Source organism: Thermobia domestica, chromosome 12, assembly GCF_964235325.1.
Source record: "Thermobia domestica chromosome 12, izTheDome1.hap1.1, whole genome shotgun sequence".
Classification (NCBI taxonomy): domain Eukaryota; kingdom Metazoa; phylum Arthropoda; class Insecta; order Zygentoma; family Lepismatidae; genus Thermobia; species Thermobia domestica.
Window position 1 is genome coordinate 171753037 of NC_137465.1, and position 15738 is coordinate 171768774.

A 15738-nucleotide genomic window follows, 5' to 3' on the forward strand; every position below is an offset into this window, starting at 1 on the left:
ATTTAAGTTATGTAGAACTTATTACTTTTATAGAAAACATTCAGATTTCTAATACAGTACTTTAATTCATTTTTCATTAAATATACTCAACTATAGATGCTCAATGGTAAAGCGCTTATCTATGGTGCGTAAGGTCCCCGGTTCGATTCCGGTTTTCACTAAGTTGTTTTTGTGGTGGCAAATCGTGTGTGCATCGAAATTTCAAGGGATTCTCCTGTTCTCTCTCATCTTCATTCCATAATTTCGTTCATTATCATCATCATCGTCTCCCTTAATTTAGATGCATAACGTGAGACGTTAACTAAAGAAAACATTGTGTTCGTGGGTTCTCCCTTTTCTCCCATATTCTCTCTCTGCACCCCTACGAGTAAGTCTATAATCTCAAACAAAATACACACTATGTTTTATAAAAATAGGAGACCTATGAAATTGCCATGGAAATATTTTATTTACAATCAGGAGGGATTCTCTCCCTCATTATTGACATGTCAAAATAGAACAATGTTACATATGTAAGTGTAGAACACTTGTCTATTTGAACACCAGGGAAATTAGATAATTTCAATGTCTAGTTCTCGATTGATTTTAAATTCACGTAGTAGGGATGATTGTGAAGCCTCAAAAAATATGCACCATATTGAGTCAAATTTATTATTATTACGAAAGGCATAGTGTAGCTTATCCTGCAAAATTGTTTTGAAGGTTTACGACATGGGATTGCTTTGATCCACCTTTCACCCCTTTAGGGGGAATTTATCCTATACTAGGGGTAAAGCCATCGATTTATTCCTGACTGGTCCCAAGCACTAAAGACTGTGAAGAATGCTAAAAGAAAATAGTAACTATAAAACTTTTATCAAAATTGATTAACGTTTATCTGATATATTGGATTTTTTTAAAAAAATATTCGGATGGGGTGTAATCAATCTCTTTATACTTCACTGATTTCAGCTCCTCCCAGAGAGGTTCAAAGAAAATATATGCCATATTGAGTCAACATTTTTTTTTAAACGAAAGTTATCCTAGAACATATTTCTTTAAATGAAGTATAAATTCACCCTTCCATTCTTGGCAAATTTTCGTGGTGAACTGGGATATCATTGGAATCCCATAAAAAAATTTACATTGTGTTTTCTCAAAATCGAATAATTATTAAGAATATTAATAAAATATATATGCAATTATTAATATATATATACATTTATAACTAATGTAATGTACTGAACAAAAAGGAGAATGTCGTAAAATAAGCTACTAAATGTTTTATAAAATGAAGTACGTTACATTGTGTTTTTGCAGGGAAGAATTTGCTATTAATATTATTTCTAACATGAATATTTTGTTCTATGAACTAGCTTTCGTTTCTGTATACACTGAAACTGATGAAAGGATGTAACTACAGGAAATTTTACAGTAATTTATTCATGTAATAATCTACTTCTACACTTAAGGTTTATGAGATGTTCGTATTAATATACTTCTAAAACAACTACATATATTATCTGTTTAAATTCTACAATAGATTATTGTACAAAATTGTCCAAAGATGAGATATGCATATCAATCGATAAAGCTAGTTGAACCTAAGAAACTGACATGCGGGAGGATAAAACCTTATGTGTACTTTTCGAAAAACTCTGCAAAAATAAATATTTATGGTGCTAAAAAAAGGTATTAGTGGGCAAAACTAGCAGACTCAGTAACATTACACCTATTAAAGCGAAATTCATATAAAAAAACTTCATAAATCATTTCATTATGACACCAGCAAGAAGTCAGTACACTCTTTGGTTAAAAATACAATACCTTAAAATTATCATTAACTTTAATTTTAATAGAATATATTTAAAAAATCCAGGATTGCAATTGTAATAATTTATCCCCTTTATTTAGGTCTATATGAGTCTTTCCGCCTCGGACAAGGCGCTGATAACAACTATAGCAAATATATGAAAGACATTTGCGAATTGCCCACCCGCCACTTTCTAATTTTGATTCGGAACCGAAACCATACATTCAGGACCGTATTTACATAAGTGCTATTCTGTGCTCGAGCACAGGGCGGTGGAATTTAGTGAACTGCAAAATTTTGGACTTTTTTACGATTCACAATAAAGTAACATTTAAAACTAGCAACTCGCAGAGTCCCGCGCAAGCGCGAGAAAATATCTTAATGTGTTTAATTCGCTCTAATTACAGTAGTCACTAATAAGCTAGGTTATCTGATTATTTTAAAGAAGACATTTTCTCCCACACTCATCCCAAGGGGTGAGGATGAACTTGAACATAATGAAAACTGATACCATTAAACTCAGCGACCTCGAAAACTATGAATTCAACACTAATATTTGTCGCTTTCTATTACCTTTAAAATCTCGCTCCCTCCCTGGAGAGTGAAGTAAGACCTTAAAGTTGAATTGGACTAAGACTGTCACTATTCATCTCATTGATCTCAAAAACTATGAACCAACTCTAATATTGGTCGTTTTCGATTATTTTAAAAATGCTCCATGTTATTCTTGTGGGTACTTTGCACCCCCCTATCAAAGCTCATGTGTGACCTAAGAACCTGGAACAGTCATTTGGATCATATTAAAATTTCATTTTTCTATCTATTATGGTTCTCGAGTTGAAAAGCGCTACAGACAGACAGGCAGACAAACAGCTTATTGTATCATTAATATGGATGCTATTAAACCATTACTGATGGTTAATAATGCAAACAGTTATTTTTCTTATGTTATCACCAATAATTATTGGTGTCTCAGTGATGGTTGTCAGCCAATCCCAGCTTCGAAATCACGCCCCCATTAAATCTCTAGTAGACTACTCTCTCTCTCTCTCTCTCTCTAGAAATTAATAAAATGTATTTTCTCCGAACAGTAAATTATAAAAAATTGAAACATAAATGAATAAATTACATGCCAGTATTGAAAGAATGTGTCCCCAATGAATGAGCGGTTAAGCTCATTGCCTTGTAATCAAAGGATACTGGGTTAGATTCCCGGTGGGGACACAAGAGGTTCGAATCCCAAGTTAAGCTGTAGGTCCCGTCTTTGGTACGTCATCATCATCCCATGGAAGGCAATGGCACTATCCATGGATAGTGCCCAGGAACCTTCGGGTCAAACACCTACCTTTGGACAGAATACCACATCGTAGTCATCATTGAGAGAATTAGGCTATTTAAAATTACGTTGTAAAGTTTGTAACTTGTAATACGGTAACTAAACTGCTACTTAACAAGAGCTGATATGTTTGCAAAATCAAAACTTGTTTCCTTGTTTGAGACATAAGTTTGTTTGGAGCTCCTTCGTGGCTAAGCGGTTAGCGTACGCACCTATGGCGTAGGACACCCGGGTTTGATTCCCGGCGGAAGCTCGTATGGTTCGGATTTCACGTTACTCAGTAGGCCCACGTCTCATATAGTCTCGCTGCTGAACGAGACGTTAAACTCAATATCATAATTATCAATCATAAGGTTGTGTGAGAGGAGGTGGCAAATTATGTAGAACACAGGGGCACACAATTAATAAATACGGGGCTGCAAACCTTTGCTTTTCGGTTGTTATTGATTATTTTGAATAATAAATCGTTTGTTTCGAAACCATAGAGATATATACAAAATTAAGTTAGTGTGGGTAGTGTGAAGTGGCCCTCTATCAAATTTCAATTCAAAACCAAAATCAATAGCATATTTTTTGTTGGTTATCGATTCTTTTGAAGAAAAATATTTTGTTTCAAAAACCTTCAAGAGATATTTATAAAATAAAGTTGTGGGCAACTTCACACTGTCCCCCCACTTTCAAATTTTGTTTTAAAACCTTACTCAATCGTTTGTTTCTCGTTTGTTATTGATTGTTTTGAAGAAAAAATCGTTTGTTTTGATAAACGTACTGAGATATTTACAAACTGGACTGTAGTTAACTTTCGGATTGGGGTGTAGCTAACTTTACTTTCGATTCTCACATTTCAATTTTGATTCAAAATCCAAGCCAATCGTTTGTTATTCGTTTGTTATTGATTCTTTTGAAGAAACAATAGTTACCTTCAAAAATTATAAAGAGATATTTACTCTTTCACTGTAATTCCCCTACTTTTAAATTTTGATCCAAACCCAGAGCCAATCGTTTGTATTTGTTTTGAAGAAAAAAATTATTTATTTCGAAAATCATAAAGATATATTTACAAAACAAATTTGGAATATAGACAGGATTGCACTGGTCCCTCTACTTACAAATTTCGATTGAAAACTAAAATCAGTCGTTTGATATGGGTTTGTTGTTGATTATTTTAAAGAAAGGTAGTTTGTTTCGATAAACATAAGAATATATTTACGATATGGTTTGGATGAAAGTGGTTTGTTTCTCGATCGTTGTTGATTGTTTTGAAGAAAAAAAATTTAAAAAAAAACAGCTAGAGGTATTTACAGAATATATTTGATGGGTTATTTCACACCGCTTATTCTACTTTTAAATTTCGATTCAAAGCTCAAGTCAAGTTTGTTTTTCGTTTCTTATTGATTAGTTTAAGAGAAAATAGTTTGTTTCGAAAAATATTAAGAGCCATTTACGAAATAAAGTTGAGTGGGTCAACTTCATACTAGTCGTTTAAATTTTAAATTTCAGTTTTAAAAAACTCATTTTTTTTTGCGTGTTATTGATTGTTTTGAAGAAAAATCGAAAAGCATTAAAATATTTTGATAATAAAGTTGGTGGTCATCTTCACGGTTGCCCTGCACTTCCAAATTGCATTCAAAGCAGAAAGTAGTAAAAAAAAATGTGAAGAGGAACACAATCAGTAGCGTACGCAGAAATTCATCAAGGGGAGTCCAGACTTCGAAGTTCATATAATTTCAAGTGTTTATATGTATGACAGAATAATTAATATCAATTGAAAGTAGAACATATTTTATGATAAACTTTAAAAAGGAAAAGGCCAAATAATAATACCCGATACGATACAGATTCCATAAGAAACCAGTACGGTATTTCATTACTTTCTTTTATACTTTGATAATAAGAAGTGTAATACAACGTGCTTTATTTACTACAAATTGAAAAGAAAGAAAGTAATACTATTTGATGGAACAAAGACTGAATAAAAATAGTGCTTCATTCTCCCTTTATACATTAAACAAGTGTCACATATACACCACGTGATGGTGTTTAGTTTTAATGGCATGATATTTTTTCAATTATTATTGAAATCATAAGTGGTTAAAATTTATATCACTTCTAGTTTTAGTAGAGATATTAGAGTGGAGACCAAATATATTCTTGGGATGCTTAATTGATTAGAGATGACCGCGTCTTGCTAATGCCGGTCATCTGAAAATACCGTTTTCACTTTATGACGATCAACGTTGGAAGCGGACTCATATTGCTTTTGTTATATATAGAGCAATACTTAAAAATTTTCGAAAGAAACTATTTCTTTCAATAGAATCATTAACAACTGAAAAATAAACGATTGGCTTCGGTTTCGAATCAAAATTTGAAAGTGGGATCAGTGTGAAGTTAGTCCAGCTTTATTTTTAAATATCTCGTAAAGTTTTTCGAAATAAATTATTTTTTCTTTATTCAAAACAATCAATAAAAAATGAAAAGAAAACGATTGATTTTGGTTTCGAGTCGGATTTTGAAACTGAAGGACAATGTAAAGAAGCCCCAAACTTTTTTTGCAAACATATCCTGAAGTTTTTCCAAACAAACTATTTTTTCTTCAAGACAATCAAAAACAAAAGATTGATTTTGGTTTTGAATCGAAATTTGAAAGTGAGGGAGTGTGAATTTGCCCCAACTTTGTTTTGTATATATCTCTTAATGTTTATCGATACAAACGATTGTTTCTTCCAAAGAGTCAACAACACACACAAAAACAAACGGTTCATTTTAGTTTCAAGTCGAAATTTGAAAGTCCAGGGGGAGGAGGGGGCAAGGCAACTTTATAGATGTATGTGAAAGTAGTCTCACAAATATCAAGTATGACTAACTTGTAAGATAAGAAAACTCTGTCTCTGTCTGTGTAATTTTCTGCATCTCCTCCCTAATATTCGTAAATAATTTTTGCTTTCTTTTTGCCAATATAATTGTATTTTTCCATATTTAAACGATTGAAATCTAGTTTTAATTTCGTGAAGAAAAAAAAACATTGTATGGCAAGTAAAATTCATTTTCGACATCAGAAAATTTTATCTATTGTGTATCGTTATATTGTAGTTTATCTACTGTGCAAGGTTGGCAGCCTTACTCCGCATTTAGACCACAAAAACACAATGTTGCAAACTAAGTAGCGCGTAATAAAACATTAATTGGGCAAGAAAATTAATCATGTGACGATTGAAAGGAACTGCATGGTGCATTTTCTAATGTCAATTACAAATTCATGTTCATAAATTGAATGTCACCATTAACTTACACTCGGTTTTAAGCATTTGATTTAAAACACCGGTCAAATGACATTGAAGTTTTCAGATAGGAGATGGTGACACTGAATTCTGCAAATAGACCACAAGCAGCTTTAATTATTGTATGTGCATTATTAAGCATTTTAATGAAAATGTTGAAGTAAAAATTGTCATGTATAATCTCACCCTGAAGGGAAATATGTTTCAAACCTTATTTTCCTTAAACATTTACAGAAAATTAGATTATTCCGTTTTTTCGGGAAATCTGGTTCTTTTTTCCGCATATAGACCACTTTTTTCGGTTTATATTAAATATTTGCATATTAAACGCTCAATCAAGATGGAAAACCTATTTTAATAGCTAATAATACCACATTAAACAATTACAGATACTCACAATAGTTAATATCAGAAATTTAAATTTTTTTTTTCACTTTTCCCTCTAATGACCGAACATCATTCTTGACTAACACATTGACTTTTTTGTCCCAAAAATGCAAACTTTTTTATTTGAAGGTTGATAATATAGTTGATAAAGATTAAATTGTTCCTTTCAGCTCTTTAATGCCTATCAAACATAAATATTGTAAAAACAAAACACTTTTCTTTGTGATTTTCATAGTCGGCAAATAGACCACTTTGGGATGTTTTTCTCAGTTGATAGCACAATTATGTAAAGAAACAGTAGTCGGCTTTTACTTTTTTAGTTAATTCTACGCAATTCACTGTACCTACTATAATTTATTATGGCGTAGTACTATTTTTAGACCTATAAATTGCGAGTCCGCAAATAAGCCACTTTCAAGCAGCTATAGATAGATAGATAGATATATTATACTTACTTTTTTAATCTTCTAGGTTTGTGTGCTCCATTTTCCAAAGGATCAGTTAATTTGGGAAATGTCTCATTTTGAAAAAAGAAGTGGATAACTGCTTACCATGCTACTACGAGGGTCACTACGAAAGTATTGAGATGTGAAATAACTTACATACTTAAAATCAATTTAACACTTACATTTTCTCAAAGTATTCAGCAATACACTGTACACACTTTTGCATCCTCGAAAACCACTTTTGGAAGCAGTGTTGCTAGTCTTTTTCTTCAAGTGTTGAAAGTTCATTTCCGTAAGCCACTACAGCTTCTTCAGGGCTGCAAAATCTCTTCCCACGCATGCGATCTTTGATCCTGGGGAACAGAAAAAAATCACACGGGGTCAGGTCAGGGCTATACGGCGGATGAGTCATAAGTTTGACCTCCGTAAATTCTAAAAACTGAATTGTGATGTTGGCCGTGTGTGCGGACGCGTTGTCATGATGAATCAGAATACCACGCTATCCAGTTCTTGGACGCCGTTCCCGAAGCTTCTGGAACATTTTTGTTAGACAAACAATGGTGTACCACTGAGTAGCAAGAGTCCTTTGTTCTTCAAGTGAAACAGTTGCAACATGGCCAGATGTGGAGAAGAAAGTTGCGACCATCTTCTTCCCCACACTTCGCGGTCGCCTCACTTTCGTGGATGGATTTTCGTCCGGAAAGATCCAAACTGTAGACTGGCGTTTATTTTCAGGGTCAAATTGGTAGATCCAAGTCTCATTACCAGTAACAATGTCAGAGACGTGTCGAGAATTGCCTCCATCAAATCTTGCAAACAATTCTTCACACCATTCCATACGCATGCGCTTCTGCTGTTCAGTCAAAGTGTGAGGTACCCAACGAGATGAAACCTTCCTGGGCCGAAGATGGTCATGAAGAATTTTTGTTACTGCTGGCGATCCAATGTTCACTGCAGATTCAATGTCCTTGAAAGTTGTTCGAGGATTTTCTCGAATCATTTGTTCCATAGCGGCAATGTTTTCATCTTACACAGCTGTTGCCGGACGTCCAGCTCTCTCTTCATCTTTAAGCGATGTCCGGCCTTTTCTGAATTCGCCAATGTCCTTGAAAGTTGTTCGGCCTTTTCTGAATTCGCCAATGTCCTTGAAAGTTGTTCGAGGATTTTCTCGAATCATTTGTTCCATAGCGGCAATGTTTTCATCTTACACAGCTGTTGCCGGACGTCCAGCTCTCTCTTCATCTTTAAGCGATGTCCGGCCTTTTCTGAATTCACCAAACCACCGAAAAATTGTAGCACGGAAAGGAGCAAGGTCCCCAAATGCCCCCTGCAAACGGTCAAGGCTTTGTGTCTCGTTCAAGCCACTTTTGAAATCGTAAAGGATCATTGCCCTAAAATGTTCCCTTTCGAGCTCCATTCTAGACAGTCGAATACTGCTCACATCAACAAACAAGTGAAGGCGATACGGTCACGCCGATAAACGAGGTGAGTTGAAACCTGCTTCGCTTCTTCGCTCTGGATACCACTACCGAACGCAATTGTTGGAATTCAAATACTGCGCCACAACAATGCGTATCTCAAAACTTTCGTAGTGACCCTCGTAAAAAACAAGGTTAAGAGATGACAAGATACCAACAATGTTCTCTGGTTGTCCATGTCATTTGTCTTCAGAAGGTTCCCGCAGCTGTAACTCGTCTTCGTTGAAAAAGTTACGAGAAGCAAATCCCATGGAGCAAGTCACTGAAGAGAGTATAAAGACATATGAAGAATACGATACACAACACAAAGTCAACACGTTTGAGAACTTCCTTAATCTGAATAGACTCTTTTTGAACTGCTATATATCGCTTAGATATGATACTGTCCGTTTGGATTGATGTCAACTGTTCTAGAATTGACGTATTCTGTCGTACTTGACAAAGATCTGCAACTTTATTTATACTTTAGAACTATTGGAATTAAGAATTTCCCAACTTTCGTTTCACCTTTAAAAGTTAATTATATTTGTAAGGTGGAAAATATTTTCTTCTCCATTTCGAATGCTAAAAACACTGTGAACACTGATGTTTTCCATAAATGTGATATCTTAGAATCTGTTTTACCAGGGCAAGATGATGAAAATTGAGCATTTTATAAATTCGTCGCTTCTTAAATCGAACTGCTACGAAACAAGAAATCAAGGTACAGATATTCTTGTGATCTATTTGTGTTTAGTTCACTGTTGTTTGCAATCTCTTGTAAGTTCCTAGGAAGCAGTGGTGTTTCTAGGGTTTCTAAGCAGGTGCATCAGAGCCTCAGTTTTCGCCCTCCTCTTACCATAAATCTACTGCTTCCTAACTTTTAAAAACTTTCTCTCAAGTGTCCTACCTTCCAAGATAATATGTGTGAAGGAAGTGTTTGTACATCCTGTTGTTCTTTACATTGCCTCACTGTCCAACGTTTATTTCATACTACAACCTTATACATAGTTCGGCATTTATCACAAGTAGCCTGGTGAAATGTTTCAATCAAAAAACAGAATTCAGTCATCCATTTCCACACCACTTGGAAGAATTCGAGGCGCATTTAATTTTAAAGTGGTTTCCCCAGGAGGAGTAATCCATTGATTTTCAGTCAAATACCTTGATTTTGCTTTTCCACGTAATACACACAAAATACATGCATGGAAATCTCTACCGGAACATTTTTTGAATCGAAATTTGTTGATAATTATTTTTATCTGTGCGTTTCGACATCATCTTTCCACTGTCATCAGTAGCAGTGTCTCCAAATCGTTGCACTTGCAGTATCGTAGATCAATTTTGGTTTTCACCTTCACAAACATCAGTATTTATCGGAATGGTTAAACATGTCATTAGCACTTTATTCAGATTAGGATACGTGATCTGTGGATGACTTGATTCACGAAATAATTCAACAAACATTGAAATAATCTGAGCGGCAGCAACTAATACACCAGGGAAGTCACCTTCGGAAAGTTTGCACATGTCGACTAATTTATCCGTTTTTCTTCACATTTCAGAGAAGTAAAATTTCTTGAAAAGTATAATTAAGTCTTTGTCTTTCTGGTTAAAATGACTCGAGAATCCTTTGGAAACAGCATCCAAAATCCAAACCATACTTTTCTTTTTTCAGCTTTCGTGGATCTATGCACATGTTAAGTATCAGAAGAGTAAGCGTCAAGAAATTCTAACAGAAACCAGTTTCTTCGTCTTCTATGGCAAAGCGATGCTTCGTGCTTTGCAAGTATTCACCATATCCTCGAAATTCATGTTGTAATAATCTGGAGATCGAAGGTTTCCGGTTATGTTGATTGGTTCAATGACTTTGTTGAAGGAGCAAGTTCTTGATTAATTGCATTCAATAGGGATGGAAGAAGTACAACCAAAGCAGAAAAAAGAATTATTTTAAAACTTTCACGAATCTATTAGCATGAAATACTATATTTCAGTCCACTGAAGACTGCCTCAAGCCTTCCACTGCTGCAAATACCTTCTATGTTAGGAACAGATTTTCAAAAAACAGCTTTTACAGCCTCAGCCGTGGCAGAGCACTTCGTATTCAACCTTTTTACAGTCTGTAATTTTGCTTCCGCAGCCTTGGCTGTGTGCTGTAGTACATCATGTCTACTAACACTATCCTCCATAAGCAGTATAAAGCTTCCACTGTTCCAAAGAAAGTAAATGTATTCCGAACACTCTTCATACTATTAACGAGCACAGTATTTAAACAATATGCATAAAATGAACACTAATGGCAGTACAACTGCATAGTTTGCTTACTTTGATCTATTCCATTTACAATATCTTGCATATTTGCGTCACTATGATAACACTGAGCTATGGTTCTGAAACTTGTAGAGTTTCTCATTTTCAAGATGTTTTAAAATTTTCAGATAGACATTCAGCTTTGATTAACACAGCTCTTTAGGAACTGATTACAGAGTTTAATGTGTTTTCAAATCATTGCCACACCACTAATTAATAATCATTGCTGCCTACTGGTTTTTTGCATATCGTTCATCATTGCCGAAATCTCTTCAGCAGACATAAGATCGTTCTGAACACCTTTCAACATGACATGGTGAATAGCAAAGAAAATCTCATTCTGAATGGTGATAGATGCATATTTTTGGTTATGAGATTACTTTTTCTTTGCGCTCTACTAGAAGAGTCAAACTCAGTCAGCAGTTCATACAACTCTTTATACAAACCTTTGTAGCTGTAAGTTTTATCGTGACCACGAAAAGGCTGTAACTTAGAATTTTTATAACTCCATAAGGCTGCTCATGACATTTCTAATTTCATGCGAAGTTTCTCTTTCATTCGTATTTCACCTCATTTTTTGCAGATAGCAGAACATCCGCACGAGGCGAATCCACAAAATGTTCCTATGCCGTATTTTTTTAACCTTGGAGGAGGCATGTCAAAGCAAATTGTCATCAATATTTTTCCATCTTCTACAACCATCCAATTTTGCGTGAACATTTCATGCAATTTTTCTTCTGCAAAATGGAATATTTGTTCCAAATACTTTGCTAACAAAACAAATGCCATCTTTGGACCAACTGTATTCCAATCACTCACAGTTTTTGTAATACTTATCTTGAAAAAGATCACTGGTCTCGGAAAAGGACTTCAGTGAAAATGGGGCGTGCATGATAAAATTTCTAAATGTTTCTTCACTTCCCGCGATCGCCTCGCCGACACTCTTTTGTACTAACAGGTGGGGCATTGTCCAATCTGCCTCACCAATAGAGACACCAGTGCTGAGAAATCACGAGAATATAATTCTTCCTCATCTATCTTGTGTTCTGCTACAACGGGGTCAAACTCAATCAGCAGTTCATAAAACTCGTTACACAAAAACCTTTGTAGCTGGAAGTGGAAGTTTTAACGTGATCACAAAAAGGACCTAGAAATTTCACTAACTTGATTAGTCTGTTCATGACATCTTTATTTTTCATGCAAAGTTCCTCTTTTATTCTTATTTGTTTTCATTTGATTTGCTGCATTTACATTATAACATTTTCCGGTCAACTAACCCTATTATAAAGCTATTAATTCAACGAGAGAATGGCACTTTTTTTTTTTTTTTTTTTTTTTGCTTTTTTAAGTGTAACAAGTGCAAGAACAAGAGATGTATCATTAGATACATACAGATTTCTTTATTTGTATTTTTCTCGTGAAATTAACGGGACTTTTTAATTATTTGATTTTGATATTTTCTTGTTCAAATCTATTGAAATGTACTTATCCTTTTGAAAATTAATTTTTATGCTGTATAATTTTAAAGATTTTTCTAATTAAATTTAATTTATAAATATTAAAATTATACATTACAATGGTTAAATTTTGAATAGATAGATTTGAAGAAATCCGCAAATTCAAATCATTGGAAATCCTGTTCGTTTTAAAGAAAATAGAAGTTTTTCATAAAAATCAATGGACTTGCGCACCAAGATGGTGACGGTATTTGTGCCGTTATAGATAGCTAAACAGTTAGTTTTCTTGTTCTTTGTCTCATCCAACAAAAGTTCGAGTATCAAAGTTAAAAAAATATGGAGTTTTTGCGCCATTTCTTTGAAAATCTCTGGCGCCATCTCTATCTTAATGATCGAATATTTAACTGGGTAATTGGATAATTTGAGCCACTGTTTTAAGGCAGCAATTAGGCCACTATTCAAGTTGTTATATATTTCTTGAGTTACGAGGAAATAAGTTTGAGTTGATTTGGAGTCCCTTTTACCAGCGAGGCTATATGGGACGTGGGATCCGAACCACATGAACTCCTGCCGAACGAGGGAATAAGAAATCAGAACCAGTTTGGAAGTTTAAAAAAATATAAATACAATGCCATCTATAAGAACACAGACTATATGGGATTTATTGTTAATGTCGGTTAACCAACCAAGAAATATACAAAATAGTTCTACTAGAATTGAATGGCATTGTCTCCAGGCAAATCCAACTTATCGGGAAGAATGACCGAACTGATGAATGGACGGAGGAACAGACATTGAAGAATCACTTTCCTGCTCGGTAGAGGTCATAAAAGTTGTAAATACGTTGAAATCTCCAATTGGATTCTTTTCCCAACCACCAAGTTTTCTTTTATCATTGCTCGAAAGTAAAAAGTATCTAGGCACCTAGCAAATGTCCTGTTAAATTATAGCATCATTGAGAAATTGAACTATTCGATGTTATGTACGGAAATACCTAACAACTATAAGCTTTATGAGAAAACTAGACGAAATTACTCTTCTTCACACACAGAGAATAGGTTTCTAGAAAATATTTGAATTCCCTTTCTTTCCCTTAGAGTACTCACGTCAATAAAATGTTCTTCTGGTACAGTCCGCAGCAAAAAACCTGCAACATGAGCATGTAAGTTGATTGTGAAACGACGAAGTCTTTTGCTCTAAAATAAGTGTGCAGTTGAAGACGCCGAGGTTTCCCTCGGCGTGATTCGTGGCACTTAGCGTTATGTTGATTCCCTGCGTTGTTAGGCGTAGTTTCACAATACACTTATATTCTCAGGTTGCAGATTTTTTTGCTGCGGACTGTACAAACTTTGAACCCTATCCCTCCTTCTTTAATCAAAGTGACAGGATAAAAACCTAGCATGAGAAAGGTAGGCCTACTATGCTTAGTTCAACTAATAAACCTTTTCCCCGTGATGTGATCACAAGAGAACAGACAACGTTGTTTTCAAAATAGCGAAAGAAATATAGAAAATGCCGCCACCTCCCCCCTCCCCCCTTAAATACGGAATTTCAAAAATGGGACATGTGGCTGCTTATTTCTAATAAGGAGTTTATACACCTAAATTCCGAGCCGAGAGGCTCGTGAGTTACTCGAAATATTGAACAGCTCTATCTTTATCTCTGTACTAAAACCGCAAGCGACAGAACTTCCGTTTTTAATAATGACCTACATAGAGAAAAAGCGAAGAGAGAGTGATTTTTAAAAATGCGTTCTAACAAGGAAAGTATCAATGAACTCCTATCAAAACCTACCGTAAAATTTCACTCAGGGGCAGAAAGTCCCACAGAAAGACCACACACAAAAAAGCAGCTGCGTTTTTGAAGTGGAATTAACCAAAATGGCAGATTGAAATGTTGCGTATCCATGTCGACAATTGCACAATACGTTCAGTACTACCCTTGTAAACTGCCTGTTAATAAGGAAAAGTCAATAACAACAATGTAGGTACATACTATACCTAAGGGGAAGTCGTACGGCAAGGTGAACTTTGACGGCAGCCATCTAGAAATCCACTATATTGAATGCAGGTCAAGTTTTGTAAATAGGAATAGGGCAATATGATACATGATTTTGGGCTAGAATTTAAGCAGAAAAACAATGGTAGCAATAGTTTTAAGATACGTGCATTTGGTAAATCGTTACAGGCATATTTATTGTGTATGTTTCCATGTGCACAACTCCCGAATGAAGCAGCTGTCCAAAAATAAGTTGTGCTATTAAAATGTAACTCGTACTCGATAATTTTCGTATTATCTGGTCTATCTTCGCTCCTATTCAACCGATTAGAACCAAATTTTTAGAGTAGTCTTTCAAAAGTATTTAGTTGTGACCACTATAAATTCAAACATATCATCAGAAAACATCTGCATGGTGTTTAAACTATTTTGTACTTTTCCAATGGAATTTTCGTTTTGTCCGGTTTGTATCTCCGCTCCTATTCAACCAATTTGAACCAAATTTGCCGACTAATCTTCTACAAGTGTGTAGCTTTGCTCAACAACATTTGGGACAAATTGGGAAAATATAGAAGGTGTTTCCTATATGTTTGTATTTCATAAATTGTTGGACAGCTGCTTTATTCGGGAGTTGTGTACACATACCTTCTGGAAACATACACAATAAATATGCCTGTAACGATTTACCAATGCACGTATCTTAAAACTATTGCTACCATTGTTTTTCTGCTTAAATTCTAGCCCAAAATCATGTATCATATTGCCTTATTCCTATTTACAAAACTTGATCTGCATTCAAGATGGTTGCCATCAAGGTTCACCTTACCGTACGACTTCTCCTTAGGTGTAGTATGTACCCGCATTGTTCTTATTGACTTTTTATTATTAACAGGCAGTTTACAAGGAATGGTACTGAACGTATTGTGCAATTGTCGACATGGATAAGCAACATTTCAATCTGTCATTTTGGTTAATTCCAATTCAAAAACGCAGCTGCTTTTTTGTGTGTGGTCTTTCTGTGGGACCTCCCTCCTCTGAGTGAAATTTTACGGTAGGTTTCGATATGATCTCATTGATACTTCCCTTGTAAGAATAGGTATCATTTTCTCTCTTACCCCTCTATTGAAAGGAAGCGGCAGAAATCAATCACTTCCGAATTTGACGTTGATCGCTACATAGTTAAAACGATAATAAATAGCGAAAGTTGTTTCGTGCAATTAATTAGGCGTCCCAAAAATATATTCCATCTCCACCCTAATCTCTATTAAAACCGA